We start from the raw sequence: 27,835 nt of genomic DNA, 5'->3' as shown, positions 1-27,835 counted from the left end.
CTACTGGTTAGCGCAAAGAACTGACCAACAGGACAGGTTCTAGTCTTGGTGCTGCCACCTTGGACAAGGTTACTTCTGTGCCTTAGTTCTTCCAGCTGTACAAGAGGGATAATAATCCTCATACAACTTGCCTGGGCGGTAAGGCATACTTAACTGTGATAATGGTGATGCTTTGAGATCCTCACATGAAAGGTGCTCTAGAAATGCAAAGAATTATCATTAGCACCATCCTCAATTGGATTTGAGCCAGTGACCGAGAGTTTGGAAGCTAGATATCTTTCCATATAGCTAAGGGAATGCTTGTCAATGGACTGCCATTTATCTACTCCCTGGAGATACTCATCAGGCTGCACATGCTTAATCTTGATTTCCATAGTTCCTGATTCCTGACATAAATTAGGCCTCAGTTTTAACTTTTGCTCCCATGAAGTGGGGATGGGGGCAGAGGAAGGGACTACTATAACAAATTCTAATGCTCCAACAAATTTCCACAAATATTAAAGCCTATAAATCACCAGCCAAACAAACCAAGTGATCTTTTCATGGGGTGGGGAGAGAGGAGGATGTGAAACGCAGGTGCCAGCATTTGCTGGGGAAGAACTGGTACATTATCAACTAATCCGCCTTCTGCTATTTCTGATTTCCTCCCCAACAGCTGCAGCATTAAATGAGAGCTCCTGCATTTGGGAAGAATTAGAAAGCTTGAAGTAACGGACAGGGTCTCTGTTGGAGACATAACGTCTCACAGACAGGAGGGGGGTTGTGCTTCCAGTGCAGAACCTGGAGCATTAGGCATTTTACAGCCTGGAAAAATTGTCATGTTTCAGCTGTTCTTCTAGAATTATCAATGAAGAAAAGACACTGTCATTTGTGCTAGGATTCCCACTGATGCCGATATAATCATATGTACATGGTATGCTTTTGCATAGCCTATTGTTGATACTGTGAGAGTGACAGGAAATGTAGGTTTATTGCAAAACTTTTTTAGGTGAGGACATATGCTAATAGTTGAGGTTAGAAGCTTAGATACTGTAAAATCTATAGTGATGGTTATTATATAAGAGAGAACTAAAGTTTTTGAGATTGAGCTATGATTTATCAAGAAACTGATTTGCAATTTGTTTAGAAAAAATATATTGGTGAGTTTTAGTGGGTATGAAAAGTTATTCAACGCCAATCAAGGATCAGGGTCCCATTGTTCTAGATGTTGTACTGACAAGTGCCACAAAAACACCCTTCGAGACTGAAGTTCTGTCTTTGATGCCAGAACAGTTACAGAACTGGCAGCATCAGGGTAAGCCTCCCCTGCCAAAGTGCCTGAAGCATGATCTGGAGGGACTACATCTAGCGCTGGAGAGTCACAATGGTCCATGGGGCTGGTGGAATGGGAGAGAATTTCATTTTGCATCAGTAAGGGTGCAGCACAATTCAGAGCCATTAAATTATCAAAGCTGGACAAATCTGCCTCTAGCAAAGTCAGGTGAAGGAGGTTGATGTGGAATCTCATTTTTGAGAAACGCAAGCCCATTGCCGTTTCCTGATTAAGAATTATTATAAGATCAATGGAGGCATTTTTGCTGACCTGCCCTAGTGTTAGGGGTAGAGTTGCATGTCTTCAGTGAAGCATGAGTTAGTTTGGACCCTGCTTGCACTGGTGACTGACTAGAACCAAAGTTGGTCTTCAGAGCCCAGTGTGAGGCTCATTTTTTTTCACCCCAGTCTTTTCTTTTGTGATGGAGCTACTAAGCAGGAGAGTACAACTCCCCTCATCCCCCTTCCCACTGCCCTTCCCTTTTCTCTGGCCAGTTAAGGAGAAGGATCCTGAACAAGAAATGGCCAGGCTCTGTGGGAAGCAGCAGCCACGGGGTGAGCCAGGAGCTGCAGAGAGGAACCCCTAGGAACAGTGGACAGAGCCGTGTGTGGGACATGGTATGAATGTTGGAGGTTACAGCTGAGTGCAGGTCTGAGGGGGTACTATGAGGAAGCAGCAGCAGGGCCCCAGTGAGAGAGACACTGTGACAAGTGATCCTGGCCTGGAAAGCTCCTGATTGCTTGAATAGAAACTGGACTTGAGAAGGCGCCCCAGGCAATAGGCCTCAAGAGCCCTGTCTCTCAAGTGGCCTGCCCTCAAGGTCCCAAACAAGGACCACTGTTGCTCACTTTGAACTACAACTGTTTAAGCCTCGGTATCTGGTGTTTTTTCCCTTTCCTAGCGCCCTAGTAAAATACCCTTTCACTTAACCATGTCTCTGAGTGGTATGGGGAACCCACAGGAACGAGTGCCTACGAGGCCTAGCTGCTGAAGCACCCAACTGGTAGGTGAACTCCAGCACTGAGCAGCCAGCACTTAGTTGGTGCTAAAGACTGCCTAGTCCCTTTCTTCTATGCTCTTCTGATTGAGTGTCTGTGTCTGAGGTATCCAGATGCCTCAGGGATGACATATTTGGCTATTCTGCTCCTCACTCCCCTTCTGTGCTTGTTCTGCTCGCGCCATATGACACATCCATCCATCCACCAGTAATGGTGCCATGGAGGGAGTGGTGTCCATTGAGCATCTGGAGGGAATCTTATCACACCAATATGGTAGGTAGGGGTTGCTGTCTAATGCTGAGAGATGGGAGGCCAAAATCTGAATCGGAGAAAGCCTTATGAACCCAACATAAAACCTGCAGCTGTTGCTCAGGATGGGTGCTTGCCTGCTTGCTCCCATGACCATATGTTACTATGGTATTCCATCCACTTTGAAGGTGGGATGCCAGTTTCAGAGTAGATGGTCATAGATCGTTAGTCTATAATACACGTGCCATCTCCCATTCAGGAAGTCCACCTTTTCAGAGCATAATGAAAGTTCAGTGCCACGTGGCTCTTTACACACAATCACACCTGCTGACATTTATATGCCAGGATGGAAAAACCTAAAAAGAGGATCAGGGAGACTGGCATGGCATTTGCGGGCACGCCAAGGTTGCCAAGTAGACATATTGTATTGAAACAGTTGCCTGGGAAACATTTAAAAATACATTGAGTGGCAAAGCATATGTGATGTGCCCACAAGTGTTCTGTGTGAATGAAATGCCATGGCAGATGATGGCACCAGGGGACTGTTACTATTACGTGAAAAGATTCTGCACGTGTTGTTAGTTTATGAGCACCCCTGCCTACGCCATGCTGGCACGATGTGCACAGAAGGGATCACTTTGCCTTTGGCCGATGGAGTGGAGAGAGCGTGGTGCATTCAGTCATCATCAACTTCCCATGACTGGAGATGGCTATTAAGAGCCCCCTGGCTTCACAGTTTACATACATAGGTTTGTTGTCAATTTAGATTGGACCTGTCTGTTTCCCCTTAGAGATAATCTCCATAGTGGGGTCGTTGGATATATTGGTTCTCTCAGTACATTAATATTTTATTTCAGCCCTGACTGAGGTGGTGGCCCCACTGTGCCAGGGGTATAGGTACACATAGTAAGGGACAATCCCCTCCCACAAAGAACTTTCAATCAAAGTACATAAGAAAGACAAAGGATGGGAGAAACGGAGCACTTTATAGATGGGCAACCAAGACACACAGAGATCCAGGACCTTACTTTCAAAAGAGCTCAGAACAGTACTAAATTCTTGTGAAAATCTGGCCCAAGTCATGGCAGCTGGTAACTAGAAGCTAATTGGGGCTAAACCACACCAATTAAATCCTCAAATCCCCTTCTCCATTTCTCTACAAACAAACAAAACCCCCTTTCTCTGCTAGTGAAGTTCAGGGATGGAGAAGCAGACAACTCTCACCCCTCCAGCAGTGCCTGGGAGGAGCAAAACTCACCAACTAGTAATTTCCAAACTCTAAAAGAGCTCCTCCCTCCACTGGAACAATGAGGGCAGGGCTGAGACTGGGCATGCTCACAAGCTACTTTTTCAGGCCTATTTGGAGTCTTTTTTTTTTTTAAGTCTAGGTTGCCTGAGTGCGGATACCCACTGCTGGCTCTGGTCCTGCAGTAGGGGCCTGCTTTGGAAAGAGCCAAACTACCCAGCTCCAGCCTTTGACTGTGAAGAGCACAGGCAGCGAGTTAGCCTGGTAGGAAGAGGGAATGGAGGTCAGGGGAGGGGGAAGCTCTGGGGCTATGCAGCCTGGTCAGGAGTTTGATGGCCGGAGGGAGGAGGGGAGGAATCTGGAGGGAGGGGTCCCAGAGGGCTGTGCTGCCCAGCAGGGGTGTCTTTCCTTGATGGGGGCCATGCTACCTGGCTAACTGTGAGGGCTCTGCCTACTGAGGCGACATTTTAGCTGAGGAGAAGATCTGAGTAACTGCTGTCTTTGGGGGAATGGGAGACTTTGGGCAGTCGGGGGAGGGGGAGACCTTTTGACTGGCTACTTATTTTGGGCACCAGCTGCTCAAGGACACCCAGAGCTATGAATTGAATACAGGTCTCCTGAGTCCCAGTCCAGCACCCTCACCACAAGTATGTGTTTAGTTATGTCAGGTCCTGATACATATGTGGGTGTGGGATGAGTATGGGTGAGTGAGGCAGGGAAAAATCGAACTCTCAACTTCCACTATAATCTTGGGGTGCTGCTGAGGGCTAGGACCGAAACTCTCCTGGAGAGATCAGTCTGGATCCTAAACAATTATTAGGTTCAGGGGCTGGCGGGCCATGAAACCCTGGATTCTGTAGACCAACCCATGATTCTCCTGTGGGGGATATGCACTTATTACTCTCCCTATGCTTACTGAGCTTGCCTGTGAGTCTTGATTTGTTGTGGTATTGTGTTTGCATATATATGTGTGTGTGTGTTTGTTTGTTGTGGAGTATTATGGGCCATAGGGGCTTGGGCTCTTCCTCCTTTGCTTTGTGCGGCTCTTCAGTTTAAACCTGCCTTGGTACAATGTTAAGCAATGGCTTCAGTCATTGCTGAAAGGCCACTTGACTTGTTCCACAGGCATGAAAACTCTAAACTGATGGAGGAAAAATGCTGACAGAAACACCCACCTCCCTATTTGTGTGCTATTATCCCATCCATACCAGAATTAGTTATCTGGGGCAGTATGTAATAAAATTAGCTGAAAAGAGAAGGCTGTTCACAGGAAGAATGTCTGTTTAGTGCATTGCTGAGTGTGGTTAAGAGCCTCAGTTTGGATTATGTGCTTTGGATGGAGTACCTGCTGGAGTGCTAAATTACAGCAAGCTCCATTATCAGGGTTTGATCCAAAGCCCATTGAAGTACATGGGAGTCTCTTCACTGAATTCAGTGGGCTTTGAGTGGACCCTAATATTGTAATGTTTATATTGCACTAATGCAAATCTCAATAACATATATGCAAAATGTGTTCCTCCCTTTCTAAATACTCTTCCTTCTACATTCAACCTCTCAATCTCCCATCATTGGCTTCACCCTTGGGAAGAGAAAGCCTAAACTGTGACTGACTCAGGAGAACTGATATTTACATGTGATTAATCAGATGTGACCTGGAAAAAAAAATGGCTACTTCACTGTATCAGACACCTATATTGCCCTGAGTCTGCCTTATTTACATTGGCTTAAGTCCATTGAACTGAGATCAAGCAGTTCCTGCACTTAGGATGCAGCTCACTACTGCAGTAATGGCAGGAGTGCTGGAACAATGTGAATAGTGGGGGTGCTGAGAGCCATTGAACCAAACTGTAAACCCTGTATATAATGGAAATGACTTCAAGCCAGGGAGTGTAGCAGCCCCCCCCCTTAATACCAGCCCCCATAAGTAGTGGCACCTGACTAGAGGTCTTACAGAACATGTTGCCTTCATTTCCTCTCACCTTGCAACTCCCATCTCTGGGACTTTCCTGAACCTAAACTTTTCATATTCCAGCTTGTATGCCACCGTGTCACATATGAAGCAGTGCAACCATTGAAATATCTCCTCCGGCTCCCTATCTATTTAAAAATTGCCCTTCTTTCTAAAGCCTTTAATGGATTTGCTCCAACTGGCCTCTGAGAGATTCTTTCCCTGAACCCATTCCCTGCCCCTTCAACTCCCCTAATTAGAGCCTCAGCTGGTGAAGAGTGGTATAGTTCCATTGCAGTCGATGGAACAGTCATCAATGCATCACTGAGTCATGGCCACCTGCAAGGTGGAATGTAGCAGCAAGAACAGTGTGCCATGATGTCATACAGCAGTTTAGGACAGGAAGTGAAGAAGATTGTCCAACTCAAATGGAAAACTTAAGCAGAAAGTAACTTTCCAGGGTTCAAAACCAATTATTGATACATTTGTCTATTTAGTAACATGCCCTGTAGGACTAGATGGCTTAGACAGAGAGGATGGCTCACTTATGACCTGTATAAAATAAGCTGATGAGTCTCAGTCTGGATTCTAGTGGGCAGGGAACCACATAATTGAGAATTATAAAAATTGGCACATTGAAGCTAAGGATGGAATCAGCAGTGGAAGCTGAGATACCCTCTCAAACCGGGTGAGGCTTGAAGGGTATAAGTGGAGCTGTTGGAGAAGCTTGCTTATGGCGTACAAGATCTGTACATTTATACTGCAGTAATAACTAGAATCTACACCCAAAATCAGGGTCACATTGTGCTAGTCCATGCACAGACTGCGAAAGGGACAGTACCTGCTCTTAAGAGTTTGCATTCTAAATAATGTTCATATTTAGGAATTAATTCAGGGAAGTTCTCTGGCCTGTGTTCTGACCAGGAGGTCAGATTGGGTAATCACAATGGTTCCTTCTGGCTCTATAATCTAGGAACTAGGTAGAGGAAGCCCAGTGGTTCTCAACCAGGGGTATGCAGAGATCTTCCAAGGGGTACATTAACTCATCTAGATATTTGCCTAGTTTTACAAAAGGCTACATAAAAAGCACTAGCAAAGTCAGTACAAACTAAAATTTCATACAGACAAAATGAGGAAGTAAGCAATTTTTCAATAAGAGTGTGGCTGTGACACTTTTATTTTATGTCTGATTCTGTAAGCAAGTAGTTTTTAAGTGAGGTGAAACTTGGGGTATGCAAGACAAATCAGACTCCTGAAAGGTGTACAGTAGACTGGAAAGGTTGAGAACCATTGTATTAGCCTATTAAAAGACAGGAAACTGTAACACAGAGAGATTAAGTAAATCACCAGAGATCATTCAGGGAGCCTGTGGCAGGCCTGTGAACTGAACTCAGGTCTCTGGCTTAACGATAAGGGCCGCCTTCATCTCCGTTAGTGTCTCACTCCCAAGGGCTCTCAATCCAGAACCTTTCAGCAGCACTAAATTCACTTTAAAGGAATGGGAGGAACCTCCTTCTGGAACGTGCTATCCTGGATCTCATTACTTCCAGGGTATTGTTGGGTGCTGGACAGTTGTGTAAATAAATGGTCTCTGTGGTGCAAAAGACACATTCTGGCTTTGGTATGGTGCTTCTAACTGCAAGCATCCACTTAGCTTACCGTAGGCATCCTTTTATCTTAATGGAGCCTGTGCGTGTTGGGAGAGTTATTTCTGACTGTAATGTATTTCATGTGTGATAGTGATAAATACTGTGCTCATAAATCAGCCTAGGCTGTCCTATCCTCAGGCTGGGGACAGCTTACAATAGGCTTGTCTGCTTCAGATTGGGAGACCACGACCAACTTGTTTCATATTTCTCCTCCTCCTGCTCTTTTCCCTCTCTTGGCCGTGCTAGCAGCTGGCGTGTTGCCGGTCTCCTGACCCACTTTAAATACAGTATATATAATAGTCCTGCTAAAATGAGTTTCTATAGTGTTTGTTTTGCTTTTGGGGGTGAAGGGGTACATCTGGGCAGCGTGACATTCCTCCCTGAGTGTGAAATTCACTCCTTGTGCCAAAGGTCAGCACAAGGCCCATGGACCAGGGGAGTCCTGCTTAAGACCTCCTAACATGAGGTATTTTCTTGCTTGTTTTGTAGCGGCGCCTAGGCCAGCGTTGGGGCCCCATTGTGCTAGATGCCGTTAACACACACAGTGAAAAGATGGTCCCTGCCCCGACAAACGTCTCTAAATTACATATCACGTAGCTATGTGAGCATAGCAATGGCGCCAGCTGGAGAGATGGGTGCTGGGGAAAATATGCCCCCTGGAGGTTTTGCATTTGCTCAAATTTCTATAGGCCATGGAGCCAGTGGGGCCAGGCATGGCCTGACCATTTTTAAGCAGTGGTACTAAATTAGTATGGATGCTGCTGGAGTGGCCCAGAGCATTGCTCCAGCTGCATGGACACACCACCATTGAAATTTGACCCCAGCGTCCCTCTGTACAGGGATCTGATGCATGGGGCCACAATGCCATTTGAATGCCATTCAAATTTGGCCTGGTTGCCTCTCCATCGGAGGGTAGCTGGGTTGAACTGTTTGTTCCTATGCGGTGGGGTGAGATGCAGGGGAGTCCACTAAGAACTTGACTCCTGACAGTACCGGCTCATGGACTGTGTGGTAGAGAGAAGGGAGACTCCCCAAATGGGGGAATGAGGTCCCCGCTGGGGGTGAAGAGAGAAACCAGAATTTGTTCATCCCTCCCTGCCTGCTAAGAAATATCTGAATTGGTGCTGCTGGAGCATAGGAACCTGGAACTCCAGAGTTCTAATCCAGGCTCTGGAACTGAGTCCCTTGGTCACCACAGTCAAGCTGCTGTGTGTTAGGTCTGACTGTTTCAGTACAATGTACAGAACTTGCCCTGAAGTCTTGTGGAGTTGCTACCTTGCTGTGCCAGACTGCTCCATCTGGATTCCTCCCCAGTCATCCTCCTTTTTTTTAAGGCTTGTCTGCTTGGCAAAGGCTGCAAATAGTTTCTTCAGCGTTCTTGCTAAATTATGGCCCCATCTTTATAGCTTCTAAGCACTATGTGCTCTTAATATGGGTTCGCAGAAAACCGGACTACATTAAATCTGAGTGTTTAAAGCAATCCATAGTCAATACGCTTCTAGTATTTAAATTGGCTTCTTGTTTTTTGTAGGAATTTTAAATGGACTGAAGTGAGGGGAGTTAAAATGTTCTAAGCTAAACACAGCATGTGTAGTGCAAAAAATACTCCAGGATTTACTCATGTTTGTCTGGTGCAACACAATGACTTCTACATCCACTGTAACTGTAGCACTCTGTATGTCTTGTTGGCTCAGAAGAGTCAGTTCCTTACTCCAGCCAATGTCTTCTCAACTTTCAAGCTGGTCTAGCAGAAGGCATTATAACTTCCCAAAGCTAGAGTCCTGCTTAAGCCAGGCTTCCCAGCACAGTCAATGACCCAGAACAGATGAAGTCTTATAGGAGAGAAGATTAAGAAAAAAAAGAAGCCGAAGGAAAAAGAAGAATCGTGCCATCAGCTCAGAGGAAACGAGACTAAGAAAGGAAACTAGGAGGGGAAATTTTAGTGCTTATTTTTAGACAATGTGGGTGTGTATTATTTTTCAACTCAGTATATTAATTTCTGCAGAATATAGTATCAAAGTGTGGTTAGATCGTCTATTAATAGGTTATCAGAACTTCTGGCTTCAGCCTACCAGCCATCCCCACAGAAACAATAAACCCATTTGGTATGAGGATGAGACAGCAGTAGACATGCCTGGCACACGCTCACACCTCAGATTATCTGTTTCTCCTGGTGTCCTAATGGAACGAAAGGGCAGCTCGTCTAATCCATCTTAGGTATTTGATTGTGGGCCAATGAAGCCTGACATCAGGCTTCTAAATATTGTTACCAGACTCTTAACAGACCCTTCTGTTGTCTGGTGGGAGGTAAATCCAGTCTTATACTAGCAGAGCTCTGGCAGCCTGTTTTGTATTGCACCAGATTGGCCAATGATGCTCAGTGTCTCAGGATTCAACAGTAGGGTGATCTCGAAGACACACACCATTACGCTGCCTATTTCCTTCTTGAATAAGGCAGGAGCCTGCGGACACTCCACTTCCACAGGACTCCTACAATTGCTCAGTGAGTTGTTTTTGCCCTTGCACTTAGGGGAGAACTGGTTAGCGAAGACCAGCCTCCCTGAGGATTATTAACCTCTGCAGTTGATTGAAGTGGGGGAATCCAGCTCCAGTTCCGCTCAGTTTTACAAGTGAGCTGGGCAGGATGGCTGGTAATTCAGAGTCCCTCTGATTATCACTACCCCATGTGCGCTCTCACAGTGTCATTGCAGAAGGGGCTTGTCCCGCAGTGAAGAGTTCCTTGTGACGAGCTGCACAAAAGCCATTTCACCATGTACACGCAGCAGCTTTATTGCCCTGGAAAACCCAGGCACTGTCCTACATACTCCTGAGTGCCACCTACTGGTGTATTGTCTGTTAATTATTTAGAGACAGACTAGAGCACTCATGCGTACCTTATATGCCTGCTAAATGTATCTATGATGGGGGAGTTGCTAGTTGCATGTTATGCCCTGGGTGGAACCCCTGAGAAAGCCTATGACCACCATATAGAAACAGGGGATAGGACCAAAAATCCTTTGCTGCAGACTAAGTTAGAGTGAGCACTGTGAGAAAGGAAGGGAGGGAGACTGTATCTCATCAAAGACTCTTCTGGTTTCCTTTATAAACAACTCTACACTTCCCCTAACTTGATTTTTTAAGCAACAAGCCTCTCTGAGGAGACTAGCCGACGCTCCAACAGACAGTCTCTATGTGGGGGACAGTCAGGCATCGGGCATGCAGATTCCTTAAACATCGGCAGAAATTAACACTGCATTACATGCAAGGCTCTCTGTTATTCTGAGCCACCACATCTCTTAAGATTGAAAAATGAGGGCAAGATGCAGGGCAGTCTAATAGTTAGATCACTGGGCTGAACTTCAGAAAGTCTGGGTTCTATTCCAGGCTCTGCCAATGACCTGCCGGGTGACCTTGGACAAGTCATGGTACTACTCAGTGCCTCAGTTTCCCCTCACACTGTTTATTTGTAAATCATCAGGGCAGGAATTATCCATTGGTAGTATCATGCCCACCACAATGAGTTTCTGATCTCATCAGGAGCCTCTAGGTGCTAGGTAATAATAGAAAAGGGTAGTAATTACAGCCTGAATGAGCTAAATATGGACCAAGTGATGACAGGCACATTAGAAACAGCCAGGTAGGTAGGCAGATGATATTATAAATAGAACATCAGCTATGCGAGAGAATGAGGCCTTGTTTTATATAATATTTCTTTGTTGTAGTAGCAAGACCCTGTAATTTGCCTGGTCAGTCTTACCAAGAGAATAAGATTTCAGTAGTGTCAATAAACAAATTTTAATAAGAAGCCACGTTTTTGGGCAGTTTCTCTTTGCACCTAAATATTTCAGGCACTTGTCAAGGTCTTTATTAAATGCAATATCAAATATTCCTGGATATGTATCAGCAGCTCTTCATACAACATCCAATTACAGCTTCCTTTGCATCACTTCTTGGTGTGAAAGTGACACTAGACAAAATACATACATGATCTTTTTTTCCCCTTGCAAAATGTGACCGATGTCTACTGATCTTTTTTATTCTAGCTTTTTTAAAAACAAAAGCTGGAAGCTTTAAAAACAGTGCTCTGCAAAATAATCCCAGGCTACCAACATTTATTAGGTTATTTATTGTGTTATGCAGCAGCCTTTGCACAAAATAGCAAGGGCCATGAATGTACAATTAAATCTTGTTTTGAATCTCCCAAGTGAGAACAAAGCCTAGAAAAAAGGAACCACTCAGATTATAAAATGTCAGAGGCATATTGATATAATTATCCTTAGAAGAAGATATTGTAGGAAATAGGATGGATGGATTATTATTAAACATGCCTGGAATAAAAATATTATTAAAACATCAGCAGAATCGCATGACCAGTGAACCAAAAGCATAAAAACAACGCTTTCAAAATGAGGATTTTCCCAAGAAAACTTTATTGTAAGAACCTGGGAAACTGCACTTTTCCTTGAGGCAAGAAAGGAAGGGTCAATCCAGCTTTAAAGGAACAGTGGCTGCATAAAACATACATATTAAAAAAAATATTTTTCCCAATGTGTATTGCTTGTTTCTCTTTAGCATTTTGCTGTATGTGGATGATGTAAAAATGACCATCTTGTGTCTTCTATTCTGCTTTTTTTTTTTTCTGGCTCCCATGCACTTTCTGGATGTTGCTGCTGGGGTGTGCAGGGGAATAATACAAAACTCCCAGGGGGACAGAGATTAACACACATTTTCATTGACATTTTGAAAATGTATGTAAGCATTTCTGTTCTTACCAAGTTTTTGTAAAACTGCTCAGTGCATTGATAATTGAATGAGAGACTTTAATTGGTAGGCTGCAGTTTCAAATCCAGTCTGTTAGTGGAAATCAAAAGGTGCTACACTCTGCTAGCTCTTTAGTGACCCATGTGAAATGAATTTGATGATCTCAGTTCAGTTCTCAAGCATCCATGTCAATGAAACCACAGACACAATTGGCCCCTAATTGGCACCTTTGGTAGCTATCTCAGCACAGGGCTGTGGGTTATATGGTCTTGGAGGCAATGAAACTTTTGCCTTTAGAGCTGGTCTCTCAGTCTAAGCATATGTCTACGCAGGGGTTTTAAAAGAATGCGGCTGGCCCAGATCAGCTGATTCAGGCTTGCAGGGCTCGGGCTGCAGGGCTGAAAAATTGCTGTGTAGACATTCGGCCTTGGCCTGGAGCCCAAGCTCTGTGACCCTGCATAGGTCCCAGCCTGAGCCCAAATGTCTACACAGCAATTGTTAGCCCCGTAGCCTGAATCAGCTGATCCAAGCCAGCCATGGCTATGCCGTTGGTCTTTTATCTCTGTGTAGACATACCCTAAATCATCGTGGATTGAAGCACATCGATGGAACAGGCCCTGGGTGAAGTTTACCCTGCCACAACCTGTGTTAAACCTGTTCTGTAGATAAACAAAGGACTCCAATCTCTAGGGCTTTGAATCTGACACCCTTCACTGGCAATGAAGTCACAGGAAAAATTGAAAGAAACTAAAACTTGTATCCGTCTCATTCCCACCCCCCCTTTTGGAGGGGAAGTCTAAAATTGGGCCTAAAACTAGATAGCAGAAGTCACAGTTACCTTGTGGCAAGGAGTTCCACAGGCTATTATTGAGGCCAGGAGTTTAGCGGGATTCAGAAAAGAATTGTACATTCATACGGTAATAAGAATATCCAGAGTTAGAGTAACAATTATTAAAGCAAGAGTTTTGGAAGTGCAATAAACCCTTGTGCTTCAAGGAATAAGCCAATCTCTACTTTCTGGGGGTTGGGAAGAGACTTTCCCTGTGGGCAGGTTATTCCATAACTGCCTCCTACCGTATTTTTTATACCTTCTTCTGAACCAACTGACACTGGCCACTGTCAGAAATGAGATACTAGACTAGATGGACCATTGGACCAGTCTGGTAATTCTGATGTTGACAGTGTCCCTTTAAAGATGCAGCTAGAATCTGAAAAAAAAAATCCATGGCAATATTTGTGGCCCTGATGTTATTGCTTGATGGAGACTGGAGAAGTGGATTTCTAAGTAGTAGTAAAAAAATTAGAGTATGTGATTGGTTTGGGGAATGACTTAGAACCCTACCTAATCCCCTGGGGTCAACAACAATCTTGAGATGCCACCATAAATTTATTTAGAGCAAAAAATGTTTGGCTCCCCATTCTTTGGCTTCTGCTAGCCGCACGAGCTGCTAGGTTTGCGGGGGTATGCTGGGATTTGCAGAAGCCAGTGCCTAGGACAGTAAATAGAAATCACATTTCAAAGGGAAATAGTCTTCAAGAACCAACAATGATCTCTGTGGTAGTGGGTGGCACAGAGAGAGACTGTTTTTTCCATTCAAGGCTCTTGCTTTTAAATGTATTTGTTTGAGATTGGTTTAACCTGGTGTGGGAATAGAAAGTTTGACTGAAATTTCCTGTTCTAAGTTGTGGCTTAAGTGAGTTGCTGGATGAATCTGACTTGTCTTTCCTATATCCTCTTTCTTGCATTATGATCCTTGATTCTCATTTAGTGGTGAGTTTCCATTTCATGTGTGGGCTTGACGGAGGTGCACTGGCGACTGGTTAAAATCTGTGCTCTCTTCCAGGAAATCTGTGCTCTCTTCCAGATTTGCTCTGTGTCCTTAGGTAGGGTTGGTTGCTTTATACCTCTCTCTGCTTCGCTTTGCCTGGCTAAATTCTGAAAAGTGCTTTGCAGCCCTTTAGATGGAGGACACTACCAATTTATTTTCCACCAGATGCTTCTTTGCTGGGCTGGCAACCTCAGTTAGCTGGAAAGCGGAATGTTCTCCCATTCCCTTCCGTCTCGGAATCTGCTTCATTGTTCTTCAAGCAAACTGGTTCTCTTCCTTTTCTACATTCCTTTACAGAGCTGCTGGAAAGTCCTAAAATGTCTCAGGCACTTTAGGCCCAATTCTTCCCTTTGATCTGAGCCCCAGCAAATTGGCAGTGGCACTGGGAAGTTTCCCGGGGGTGCAGTGGGAGAGAGACCACTCTTCCCAGGCTGTGTAATGGTAGCCTGCGGGTTACAGTAGTGTCCACAGATGTCATGTGGGTGGGAAGTGGCCAGTGAATCTGTATATGTGCATCATTGGCTCCAACTCATCCACACCTCCACTCCCAGACCGTGACTCCGTCCACAGGCAAAGCAGAAGGAAGTTGCCATGGTGGGAATATAGGGACCAGATATTTAGTGTATCAGGCCCCTAATTAAAGGCGTTGCTGTTCTACAAGTTTCTAGATCATCTTGCCCAGACTTTTATTTGCATTAAACTGAGTCACCACCTTCTTAATGTATAGTTTCTTCCAAGATCCTAGGACTAAATTCTCCCTTCATCTGCACCCCGATTGACTTCAGTGGAGCCGCTGGAATGTAAACCAGAGAGCAATTTTGTCTTTAAAGTCAGAAGCATTACCATGTTTTTCTTCTTCCTCAGCCCGTTCACTTTGCTGAAAGACCGTTGCACCTTTAACACAGTCTACAATAAGGCCAAAATAAATCCTTGAAGCACTTGTCTGTTTGTTTTCCCCCCCAAGGTTCTCTTTCTTCTGGGGAGCACATTGTAAATGTTTATTGGCATGGCCTCGTCTATCCTCTGGTTGCCTTACTAGCAGAGCATGGAAGTGCTGAGTGATGTGGTCCACTTCTGATAGTGTCCAGAGAGGGTCCTCGTATCTTGCTAATAGAGCTAACTCAACAGCCAAGAGACACAATATTTTAAAGTCCAGAGGCGAATAAAAAAGCAGTTGTTTTTCCTCCTTGCGTGCTGAAGTCACCCTCAGGAGTAAGATGGCACAAGGCAGTTCTGACTCATTCCAGAGCTCCATCTACACAACTCCCCTTCAACAGGTGTCTGAGGGTGAGTGCACTCAGCCAATGAAAACACAAATCATGAGCTTTTCATCAGAACTACCTCCCATTGGCTGACTGGCGCGTCAGCTAATAATACTTCAGAACCAGTTTACCACCAGAATGCTGCAACTACGTTGTGCTACTATAAATGATTCTCTCTCTTTGAGTATATTGCATTGTGCCAGCCACCAGAGTTCTTTCTTTAATTGGAATTCCCATAGCAGGTTTAGTCTTTCCCAGTTAGGTGCTGACGTGGAATATTTGTAACTTCTACCCTTCACAACTAGCCTGTCTCCTGGTTATTCTTGTACCATTTATCTCGTTGGGATCATGTTCTTTTTTTTTTTCCAGAGATGACCTCTCTCTTACTCACAGTCCACAGCTCATTGGGTCTTGTATTCTCCCCCCGCCCCCTGCACCTCCTCCTTCTGGCATGCTAATAGCAATTCAAACTGGTTGTTACCTTCTACTCTGCAGTTGTCACTGAGCCTTTCCAAGTTAAATATTACACATGGAAATTAGAACATGCTTGGCACCATCTTCTGTTGGAGGTGAAATCCACACATTAGGAGGTGATGGTCACAACCAAATGTCAGCTGTGGAGAGGTCCAGCAGATGGGAATGCTCCATTCTGCCTGTGTATTTGTTTAGACAGATTCCTTTGGAAGACAGCTCTGCAATAGTATTGGCAAACGAGACGGATGTGGAAGTATGAGGAAACTTTTGTGATGCACATGAAGTGCTTTCAAATAACACTTTGAAGTTGCACAAACAGTGGATGTTTCTATTTGATTAAACCCTATAGCAGCCAAATCCCTTTTAAAAAAAATTGTAGATGGCTGTTCGCTCAGGTGGTGGAGAACAATGCAAACAATCTCAGTTCATCATCTGCCTCTGGAAATGAGTCAGGTGGAACCTCTTGGTTACTCAGTTATTGGTGGAGGTTGCTGGGAACAAAGTGTCCGGAACTGTAGCTATGCGGACCAGAATAAATTTCTCTTCTCTGGGGCTCGCTTTTCCTTGAATGAAAACAAAATCTGTGTCTGTGACTTGATGTATCAGGGCCAAGTTCAGCCCTGCAAGGTGCTCTATGGGCCACATTCAGCAGTGACCTTGGTAAACAGGCGTAAACAGCAAAGTGGTGTAACTTGCACCAATTTGTTCAGTGAGCAAGGATTGTTAATGTGAATTACATGTCAAGGTAGCTGAAAGGGGCAGTAGGGACAGCACTGAAGGTAAAAAAGTGGTCCTGAGTCTGATCTCTGCTACACCAGTGTCGCGCGAGGGATGTCAGTGAGTTACTCCTGACTTACACTATGAGAGTAGAATCAGTCCCAGCTACTTCACTTAAATCACACCTTAAGCTACCAGGGCCGAATTCAGCCTCCAGTATAGGCAGACGCAACTTGGATTGATGTTAACAGAGTTGTCTCTTGATACCGGGGTTAAGTATAATCCCCACTGAATACAAAATGGCCATTGCACAGCCACCAAATTGATACAAGTTACACTACTTTGCCACTTACACCCACTTTTTACCAATGTACACTGATTGCACTTAAGCTGGATTTACATTAATGAACCTCTTGGCTACAGTGAAATTACTTACATCAGTGTAAATCAGGAGTGAGATCCAAACCAGGCTTCCAATGTAACATGTACACCACTTTTTATATCATTTCTATGCTTGCTCTGCAGTGGATCCTGTGCTCAGTATGCTGCTATAAATCAGAGTGACTCCACTGAGCTACTCAGATGTGAGTCACCCCAATTTACACCAGTGTAATTGAGCACAGAATCTAGCCTGGAAAGCAATGCTCACACTGGATTAGCAACACTCACACGATTCTGCAAAAGCAACATCCACCACCAGGCCCCAGCCTCATGCACCCATCTGGTTCAGGAAACAGTGCCATGGAGCAGCAAAGCAGTCAGGGGAAGCAGGGGGTTTGAAATAATACAGATCACTGCTAGAGAAACAGTTAATACAGCCTCAATTCCCTGGGGTACTTCCCCATGGCCTCCTCCCAACACCTTCTTTGTCCTCATCGCAGGACCTTCCTCCTGATGTCTGTTAACGCTTGTACTCCTCGGTCCTCCAGCAGCACGTCCTCTCACTCCCAGCTCCTTACATACACCTCACTAACTGGAGTGAGAGCCTTTGTAAACTGAGTGTCCTAATTAGCCTTAATAATAGCAGCTTCCCAATTGGCTAAAGGTGTCCTAATTAGCCTGCCTGCCTTAATTAGTTCTAGAAAGCTCCTGAGTGTTCTGGAATAGTCCCTGTTATCTTACCCAGGGAAAAGGGACCTGCTTAACCTGGAGCTAATGTATCTACCTTCGACCACTCTCTTGTAGCCATCTGGCCTGAACAATCCCAAACTCTGGGGAAACTCCAGACCCAGATATGAACTTTCTGGTGAACGAGCTCTTGTGAAAAACATTACGTGTTCACAGGGCTGTTCAAAGCATGACCCAAGAGTCAGAAGTGGCCATGGGAGTTCTACGGTATGGCCTATATGGCCACCCTCTCCCTTAACATGGAGGTGCTCCCTGGGGCAGCTACGCATGCCAGGAGCACACAGTGCTCTGCCTTGGAGCCATGTAGCCTAGGCAGAGCATTGCTGGCTGGGACGTGTAACCTCCGTGGACTGTACGTTTGTGCTGCACGTACGGCTGTGCAGATGAAGGGGTCTGATCGTGTGAGATGCTGAGCCACTGATTTCATTGGAATTGAGAGTACTCAGCGCGTGGTGGGATCAGGTTCTATGTGTGGGCTTGGGGCTCCTGGCAAGGTGTCACTGCAGAGCTCAGATGGCCAAACTTTAGTGCCCCTGAAACCGGAGATGCTGTCTCCTTGAGAATGCGTCACTGAGAGCAAATCTGACAAGGAGCCTCTGAGTGATGCCATCAGGAATGACAGCCCCTGACAGCTTCCAGCTTGAGGACAAAGTCACAGAGGACAGCCTTAACCCGCAACATCAAGCACCCTCCTCGAGGTTGCCAGCCGAGGATGGGAGCAGAACTTGCAGTGACATGCTGGGGCGCATACAATGCTAGGTATGCCTGGGAAAGACGCTCCCGTGGCATAGGTTTGTCTGTGTTCCCACTCGCTTGAATTAACATCTTGTTAATAACATGTATGGGTTGTGCTGGAGCTACGAAGTGGACAAAGTGCATGCATCTTGTCAGGTGCCTTAAATCCTGTACGTTGTGACAACAGCTAAATCAGCTATGTTTTATTTTTAATTAATTAGAAACCTCATGCACAAGTAAAATCTGCTGAAACCTGCCCTAGAGCCCTTGTAACTTTCTAGCATCATAAATGCCTCCATCTCCTGCAGGGAAGTACAGCCCTAACAAAGTATATTTTGCATATGGAAAGGCCAGATCAGGTCAGATTCTGATCTGTTACATCCCTGTATATCTGGAGTAATTCCAGTAAAGCCCATTAAGTCACTACAGATTTACAAAGTATCTGGCCCATATCCCACTATTAATAAGCAAACTCAGATGGAACCAGTGAAGTGGTTAGCCCTGATTCTGAGCTCTCTTATGCCAATTTTACACCACATCAGCTCCATTGACTTCCCGCTTGTGTTCTCTTGAATTACAGCGGAGCAATGTGAGATGAGAATGGGGCCCACTGACTACTGTGGAATTACTCCAGTTTTATGCTGGCGTAAGAGCAGAATCTGGTCCATTGCTCCTTTAAAGTCAGAGGAGTTACTTACCCTGGTGTAAGAAGATAATCTGTCCTACTTAGTTTAATTCTAAAAAACTAGTTGTTGATGTGTACATAACATTCCTCTTCCCTCTGTAAAGAAGAGGGAAAGTGGTGGTGCCCAGTCGGACTGCAGAGAAAGAAAAGAAAAGAAGAAACTTGAAAGAAAAAAAAAAAACCTCAAAATCAGAGAAGCCAGCGGACCCAACGAGAAAATGAGAGGCAACTCGAGAGCAGGAAGGAAAGGGGAAGGTTATGTCATTAGAGACTGGAATCCAATGTTTTGCTGAAACTCCATGGATACAGGAAGGAGCAGGGTGGGTAAAAATAGCAAAATGCATATAATATGAGTTCCAAGAATTCAACTCTCTGAAAATAAAGAAATGTATGTTCTTGCTTAAAAGCAGAAGGAAAAAGTTATGTGTTGTTATGAATCTATTAGAAAGAATGAAGGAGGTGGGGGAGAAACAGGAAGGCTGCTGAAAAGGATTTCTGGTTTCTCCAACCAAAACATGGACATTTTTATTATTATTACATATGTTTTATCTGACTGCTCAGTGGCTTGGTTCGCAAGGGATGGAAAATACTTTCGTAAAATCTTCCCATCAGAAGATATGGAGGCTGTTCAAGCAAAAGTTCTTTTTCAGGCTGAGGCACACACAGATGAGCCCCAATGTTGATCACAGTTTAATCTTCCATTCTATAAATTAAGACTTTTTTTCTCCTATTTTTAAGAGCTTAAATTCATATGCTAGCTAGTAGGCAGTTAGACCAAACATCCAGTCTCTTTGGGCTGGACTGTATATGCTAGTATCTCTCCAGTCCGGAGATTCACACGTCATCTATAAAACAGAAAACTCTTACCACAGAAAGAGAGGAAAAAAATCAGCCAATTTACTCCATTAGGTTGTTTTATGTCAGAACAGATGGTAACATATCACCATGGATGTCTTTATAAAAATTTCCATCTTTTAACTTTGAACATGGGCCTTAAATTTTCCCCTGGTGAAAATGTGGAGCGTGAGTCATTATACACGCCATGTGCTATCTGCATGGGATTTTCACTTACTTTATTCAGAAAGTCAGAAAGCCATTCCATTACGCTAACTGCTTTTTCCTCCCTCCCCAGCTTGGGCAAGTGGCCAATTCCATCATCTTAAACTCAGCAATATGAACAAGGAAGGTATCGTCTGAGCGAGGAGGAGCTGGAATGCACAGACAAGGGGAGATGCATTGCTCCACAGCATAAAGGGCAGGAGTCAATTCCTAAACCCAAACGATTGCCAAGAGGTAGCTTACGTTATGACACCTTCTGTCTATCCTCAAATCATTGGCTAAGAAGCTAGGGTCTGATCCTACAGGATACTGAATGCTCTTAACTCCCACTGACTGAGTGTTCAGCACCTGCTGGATGTGGGCCCTCAATGCGCTTTTTCTGCCTCCTTTTGAACACAGATGGTCCGGCTTAATCTCTCTCTGAAGTCTGTGGCCAGTGACTGCTGAGGGAGCAGCAGCAGGCCTAGGGATGCTGGGCCTCATTTGCTGCAGTGTAACTCCTCTGGTTGGAACTGGAGAGTCAGTCCCAGTCTCCAGCCTGTAGGATCCTTCACAGGAGAGAAGCGACAGGACTTGGCTTTAATGATACAAAGGGGATTCTTCATTAGGGCTACAGGACACGAACAAACCCTGTGTTTTTCTCTAGCTCCCAGACTGACTGACTGCAGTGTGCCCTGCCTACTGTCTCTACCCACTGTATTCCTAAATCCTGGTCCAAATGTGGCACTCATCTTTTGGATTGCTTCACTACTCACCCCTTCCTGCAAGCTCACGTACCAGGATGGGCCTTTCTCAAAATTGCAAGACCCAAATACCCCTGAATGCTGGGGAAATTCAGGTCCAAACTTTGCAGTTTGGACCCATGTCTGCTATCAGAGTAATGTCTCAAGGCAGCATTCCCAGAGCTGCAGGAAGAGACATGAAAGAAACACGTGATGTATTGCCTCCTAGACGCTATGGTGTTGTATGCATTAGAAATGTAGTAAGGTGGATAGATAGATCATTTATTGCCAAGGCCACTGTCATTCAGGAGCAGGTTAGATCACTGTTCCCAGCCTACATGATGCTTCATGACACTAAGCAGTGGGGTGAATGGCATCACGTTGGACGGTAGGAATTGTATAGAACACCATTTCCCCTGAAGAAATAGCTCACATGCCTTATATAATGAATGAGCTCATTTCACATGCCTTTGCCAGAAACAATAAAAGTTAGAAAATGTCCCAGTAATTAAAATAAAGCGTTACCCAGATTTATAGTGAGAAATGTGAAATATCAGGCAGTCGACCGTTGCTCCGAACTCACAAATATGCCTCACATTGGTTAGAACAGGTTGCATGCATTACCAGGAACAGTGTGGGTCCAGAGTGAGTCCAGCGGGAGCCCCAGAATGGTTGTGGAGAGAAAGCCGAGGGGAGGGAAAGGTGCCAGCTGGCTTAGTACCCACTGCATCTTGGGTCTTAGCGGTAATGCCTGGAATATGCACAGTACAGATTGTGGTCATTGCATTGGGATGGGTTTTGGATTACACACGGGAAACGGGGCAGGAGGGAGAAAGTCCCATTCCCAGGCCTGCCACATGCACCAAAGAAATCGAGCAGAAACTTGGGAAAAACAAGAGGCAATGCGAGACCAGTGCCAGCTAGCCAGCCTGCTCCGAGGGCTGGACAATTGCAACTTGTTGCTAATGCTCTCCATATAGACGCCCTGTGCCTTCTTGGATGTGAGTGTAGGGCTCGTGGATGGGGATGGAGAGAGCAGTGCAGCACAGGCACGTGTACCACTTCTTCAGTCTGGGAGGGCGATGTGAAGACAGACGTGTGTGTGGAGGGGTGTCAGTCTCCACGGGCTGTTAGCCTTGGCCTCTACAGCGACTGCCCATATGGGGCACAGCTAATGACCACCAGGGTAGTATTTTGGGATCATATGGAGAATTGTCCATTGGATACTCCACTGACGCTCACTGAACTCATGCTACATGGGCTAAGAACAGCCATTAAACCAGAAACTCTCAGTCATTACTGACCTGGGCTCTATTTGAACAAGTGGCCTGGATGCGAAGCAAATCAGTAGAATATCGGGAAACCGCTGCCTTATTTGAAGAGTGCAGGAGGGGAAACCTTTTAATGCTGGTTAGGGGAGTGAAATGATTTAACAAACAGGTTTTTTGGGGACCTGAATTCTATTTCTGGCTCTGCGATTGACATACTGACCTTGGGCAAGTCACTTTACTTCTCTGTGCTTCTCTTTCCCCTCCCACCTGATGTCTGTTTAGACTGTAAGATATTAGTGGCAGTGTGTATGACTATACGCTCCCTGATCTCAGTTGGGTCCCTGAAGCACTACTGGAATACAAATAATAATCAACAACAGTAGCCATGATGAGCTGTTCAGAGGTTTGGACATTTGGTCGTCAGACTTATCAAGATTAGTAGGCCAGATTTGCAAACCAGTTGAAGGCACAGTTGTTTGTGTCATTTCTGTGTCTTTCCATATACCAGTCAGCTGCACATACATATGTCTGCAGTTTCCTGATTTACATGTGCTGTCACGGTAAATGTCCATGTAAATTAGTCTTGCAGTTGTGTGCATATGGCTGATTGAATGTTTATTTAAAAAAAAAAACCCTCCGAAATACGGCATGGTAGGGGACCAAGGGGTCTCTAGCTGCATGGCTATATAGTCCAGACGTGGTGTGCAGATAGTGTGCAGTGAAAATGAAATCTCTCCTAACCCCATCCAAAAATAGTGACGTTGCTGGAACAACACAAGTACTCCTGTTCTTTTTGCAGATACAGACTAATACGGCTGCTACTCTGAAACCTAAAATAAATCTGCGCTTTTTGCTTCCATCTTGTGAAACAGAAACAAAAACGGTGCGAGGACAGCTCATTCTAGGTCTTACAAAATCTCAGTGTCTCCGGCACATTCCGATAAGCCTGAGAAACCCAGATATGAACGATGCAGTGTGATGATTACGCATGATCACTTGCAGTGTCCCATTAAGATCAGTGGATGATCCCATATGGAACAGGCGCATAGAAATAAGGGTACATGGGGTGACGGTGTGGCAGAGCAAACTCTGCCCTGAATAGGAGCATGCAGATATTTTGTAGGTAGTAGCTCTTTAACTGTGCAATCTTTGCAGGGACTGGCTGACTCAGGGGATTAGTAACATTTGACCTTTAGCTTTCAGGTTCAAATTCAGCTTAGGGAAACTGTGATTGAAAGCTGCTGCCATCTGATGGCTGCTGGGTCTCTAAGGTGACCTGAAGCAGTATGGGCCGGGTGATGGGTGGAGAAAGGCATTTTAGAGCTGGGGAGCTTTGCCTGTAACTTCAAACTCATGAGGCACCTGGCTGCTACTGTCTCACCTCTGCCTCCCGCTGGGAGCTGCTCCCAGAGCTGGTGGGGATCTGGCACCTGTTATCAACTCTGAGCTCACACCCAGACCTAGAGAAGAAAAGTCTTGGGCAGCTCTGAGCAGCCTGGTGCTGTGGCGCAGGAGGCACCTGGCTGGGTCTGCTAGAGCCTCAGGCCATTACAGAGTGAATACTCCTTGGCTCCAGAGACAGGTGCCTGCTGTGACTAACCTCCACAGAAACATTTGGAGGCGGCTGTTCTGCTCAGGGGCAGATTTCAGCCCTCTGCCCATTCACAGCCCCCGAGCCATTCTGTCCACCTGTGGCTATTTAAAAAAAAAAAAAAAGTTTCACATAAAAACTTAGCCTGACAACTTCTTCAAAGCAGGCAGCTTTCTGTCTCGATGCCAAACTATGGCTTCTTTTCCTGAGGAAGAGGAGGGGGTGGTGGAAGGGGAAGGGCTGCAGACGTTCTGGTGAACGCTGCAGTCTTGAAAAATGTTTTCACAGTCTGGTGCTACAATAACAAATGGTGGGGCTGATTCCAGGGATGGCTTGGCTTGATCGGCAGGGCATGGGAAGAGGGCAGTGGAACCCCTGAACCACCGGCCATTTAGCACCAGATTCTTCTCTTGCTTTGGTGTACATCGGGAGGAATTCCAGGGATCTTTGCTGGAATTTCAGTAGGGAACTGGGAGGGTGGTCTTGGATTGGGACTTGGCAGAAGAGCTGCGCTCCGCCACAGACTCCCTCTATTGACCTCAAGCACATTGCTTCCCCTCTCAGTGCCTCAGTTTCCCACCTATAAGGTGGGGATACTTACTCTTCCCTACCTCATGAGGTGGCTGTGACAATAAAGTCATTAATGCTAGCAAGGTGCCCAGATGCAATGCTGATGGGAACCACAGAAAAGCCTTTACAACAAATGAGATCAGACCCCTGGAGCTTGTGGGGAGAAGATTTGAGGACCACATGTCTGAATGACTCAAGAGATGACATAAGCACTTGTGTATCCCCACAGTGATCACCTGGTGGATCCAGGCCTTAATTTCTTTTCTTTTTTTTCTGGCCCATGTGTCAGAGAGGCAGATGCAGGTAAGTAAGTAATTAGCATAAAAGGGACGGTCCGCTGGGAGGAGGAGGGAGGGATCTCTAATGTGTTTGTGTGGAAGGCAGGGTTTCGTCCCCAGTTTGTGCATGGCCTGTATGTGAAATGAATGGGAGAAAATATTTCCACTAAGCATATGTTTCTGCGGGTCAAAACATGCCAGCTTTGGGGCCCAGCCCTGCAGATCCTTTTTTCTGGGGCGGTGCTGCTGAAGCCAGCAGCATGTGGAAGGACTGCTTGCTTGGTCCCTATGGTGTGGGGACTTTGAACAATGGGAAGCCCATGTTCTGGTGAAGCCCAAAATTGAGTGAGCCGGGGAGGCAAAGGGTCCAATCCTGTTCCCACTGAAGCCAACGAGAGAACTCCACTAACTCCTCAGGGTGCAGGATTGAGACACCCCTCTTAGCAGTCACTTTAGTGTGGAACAGCTGGCTGCAGACTTTGACCCAAAGGGGAGACCTTAGTAGCCTGAATCTTCAGGTTTCAAATGCCCAACTTGCATGGAAGCCTCGGTTTCAGTCTCTGTGCATCATACAATTCAGTTTCTACCCTCTGGGGTGTTGACAGTGAGTGGCAGCCTGGGAGTTGCTCTGCTGCATTATATGTGGATAGGAGGAACAGACCCAATACCTTTTATACGAGCAGGACTTTAGCTGGCAGTCCTTAGCCTCCTCCCCAATGCTGTGCCTTGGCCACTAGCTGCTCCCCGGGGGTGGTTTACGTGCGGGCAGGGGATGAAAGTTGCTGTATAAAAGTAAAAATCTGAAGATCTTTGCTGTCCTGACAACCTAGCAGGGCTGTTCTGCTGGCTCTCTTGGGAATCCTGGGGGATCCAGCTTGTATGCCTTCCTCGGAATTCTCCCAGGAAATTAACTTTTTTTTTTTTAAATTGGCAATGGCAGGCACGCCTGGCTTTTTAATGAGGTGTGCAGTGGCATCTGCTGGGGCGTGTATGGACAGAGTATGGTGAGGTGGGGGAGGCCCCTGGGCAGCATACCAGCCACCTGGAAAAGACTCCTGCAAGGGTGGGGAGCTCTGAAGCACCACCCACTACAGGGAGGCTCCCCCACCACCTCTGATGGGCTCTTGCCCTGTAAATGCTAAAATCAGGAGCGAGAGTGAAGGGATAGCATAGCTCTGCTAGGCACCCACACATGCCTGTTAGCAAAAGGGCCAACGGTGGCAGGGTCTGTAAAGATTTAGACCTGAGGCTTTAAAAGATGCCTAAGGGATTTGGACACCCAGTTTCTATTACAATTAATGGGGTTTGGCCATCCAGTTCCCACAAGCAGTTTACAAATCTCAGCCTTAACTTTTGAACAGGCTGCTGATTAGCATTGGGGCCGGCGTTGGGGCCCTCTAAAGCAGAAAGCACAAATCTCTACAACCTGAGCTTAAGAGCTAGGTCCTGTGGATCATGTGCAGAGCAGGGATCTATAACACACACCGGCTAGTGGGTTACCTACTCCCCCTGGATGGAGGAAGCTCATCCCCAGCATCCAGGTCCAACAAAAGTAGGAACCACTGCAAGCCTTGGCTTAAGTGATTGCCACATCTTGGCTGACACACGGGCGATTGAACTGGGGATCTCCAGACTAAAAGCATGAGCTGCTGAACTAAAGCATGGGTCTCTGCAGTGGGGGCTGTAATAGACTTGTCTCCTCTGTGTATTTACAGAGGAGGATGTATGATGCACACTGACCATTGTGCTACATTAGCTTGTGTGCATCCACAACAAGGTGAGAGGCAGGGAGATAGATAGATAGGGTGGGAAGCAGGATTGGCTGTAGAGGGATGGGACAACTGTGGAGATGAGATGCTCATAAGGGGTCAGCTCCCCCATCTCTGATGCCATGGGGCACTGCTTGGGAGCAGCAGAAGCCAAGTCCAGCTCTGTAAAACAAAACCGCTAGCAGAGCTGAGTCCAAAAGATGCAACGCAGCATGTTGCTGTCGCAGTGCTGAGCAGATACTGAACTAGAAAGGAGAAGTGAAAGACAAGGCCACGTGAAGGAGCAGTCTGCTGGAGGAAAACTACTTTGTCATCTCCACCCTGGGTCTGCATAATAATAATCAGGCAAGGAGAGGGTGACCCTAGAACTGTGTGTGGTCTCCCCTGCTTACCACATGTCTGCCTTGGGCTGGTGCCCCAGGGCGTGGTGTTTTTGCTATGCCCTCATTCTGGCTTGGCGATCCTCTCTGTCTGGTTCCCTGGCCTTGACCTTCCCTCCCACTCTACAGAGCTGCGTCTGTGGCTCTGCCTTCCCGGGACTTACCAGCGCAGCTCCCCAGCCTCTGTGGTTCAGAGTACACAGCCTCAAAGGGCTCCGTCCAACTTGGGTTTCTTCACTGAAACCACACAGCGGGGCTCCGGCGGGACTAGCCTACCAGAGGGAACTCCCCTGCCTTCCGGGCCTCTCTCCGCATTTATTCAGTCACTGTCTTTATTTTGTATTTTAGCAAGTGGGAACTGCATCTTCCCTCAGTTTGAGCCCTGCCAGGCATGCAAGCATGGGCCAGCTGGGAGATGATATGCTTTATTATCTCATCGTGAATCCCTTTCAACCACTGCTGCTCGAGGTTGGCTCAAAGATGAGAGAAACACTGAGTTCTTAGAGCTTCACTGTATTCCTCTATTTACTGTCATGTTTCTGGGCCAGCATCTGATCTCCGATATAAATCCGGAGTCACTCCTTTTAAAATCAGCAGGAATTGTGGTCCTTTGCCCTATCTGAAAGTCAAGCCCATTATCCAAATGTCTGATATAAATTTAGGGGTGTAACTTTAGAACCCAGGGTTGACCCTTTTGCGGGAAGGGCCTTAGATTTAGGTTATGTTCTTTAAATAAATACATTATAATTAAAAAACTGAATATGGCTAGAAATACTTGCATGTGTTTTTGTTTTTAAATTTCAATTAAAGCTGCCTTTAAAACATAAAATTAAATTCTCCTTTGCGTTGTTCTGAAGCACAGCACTATAGGATTGTCCCAGCATATGGGCACCAGAAGGAGGCACTTAGTGTAATTGATTAACTTAGTTTCACCAGTGGAGCCCAGTGAAGGTGCAAAAAAAGTAAGCCTCAGTGGGGAAAAGTGACTTATCTTCTTCCCCCTCAGTGTTCTAATTGCACAAACTAAGTGGGGACTAAATCTGTGTTGGGGGTGGACTCTGTCCTCAGGGAGTTTTTGCTTTGTACACACTACTTGTTTGCTGGATTGCACTAAAATTAAAGATGCTGTTTTGCCTCTGCCGCTGTTTGAGTGAAGTGACATGAAAGTAACTAAAATGTAGGGGACTCAGCTTTGGATGTGG

At 45.8% G+C, this 27,835-nt stretch overlaps 1 long non-coding RNA gene across 1 annotated transcript; it reads left to right on the top strand.

The window, feature by feature from the left end:
* The first annotated feature begins 3,879 nt into the window (after positions 1 to 3,879).
* On the top strand, positions 3,880 to 22,204 carry LOC120387875. Its single transcript, XR_005590395.1, has 3 exons — positions 3,880 to 4,069; positions 19,098 to 19,313; positions 20,126 to 22,204. It is a non-coding gene; the product is annotated as an uncharacterized LOC120387875 (long non-coding RNA).
* Positions 22,205 to 27,835: the final 5,631 nt, after the last annotated feature.

This window comes from Mauremys reevesii, linkage group 21 (genome assembly GCF_016161935.1).
Source record: "Mauremys reevesii isolate NIE-2019 linkage group 21, ASM1616193v1, whole genome shotgun sequence".
NCBI lineage: Eukaryota > Metazoa > Chordata > Testudines > Geoemydidae > Mauremys > Mauremys reevesii.
Note: the sequence above shows the minus strand (reverse complement) of the source record. Positions and strands in the feature narration are given on the sequence as shown.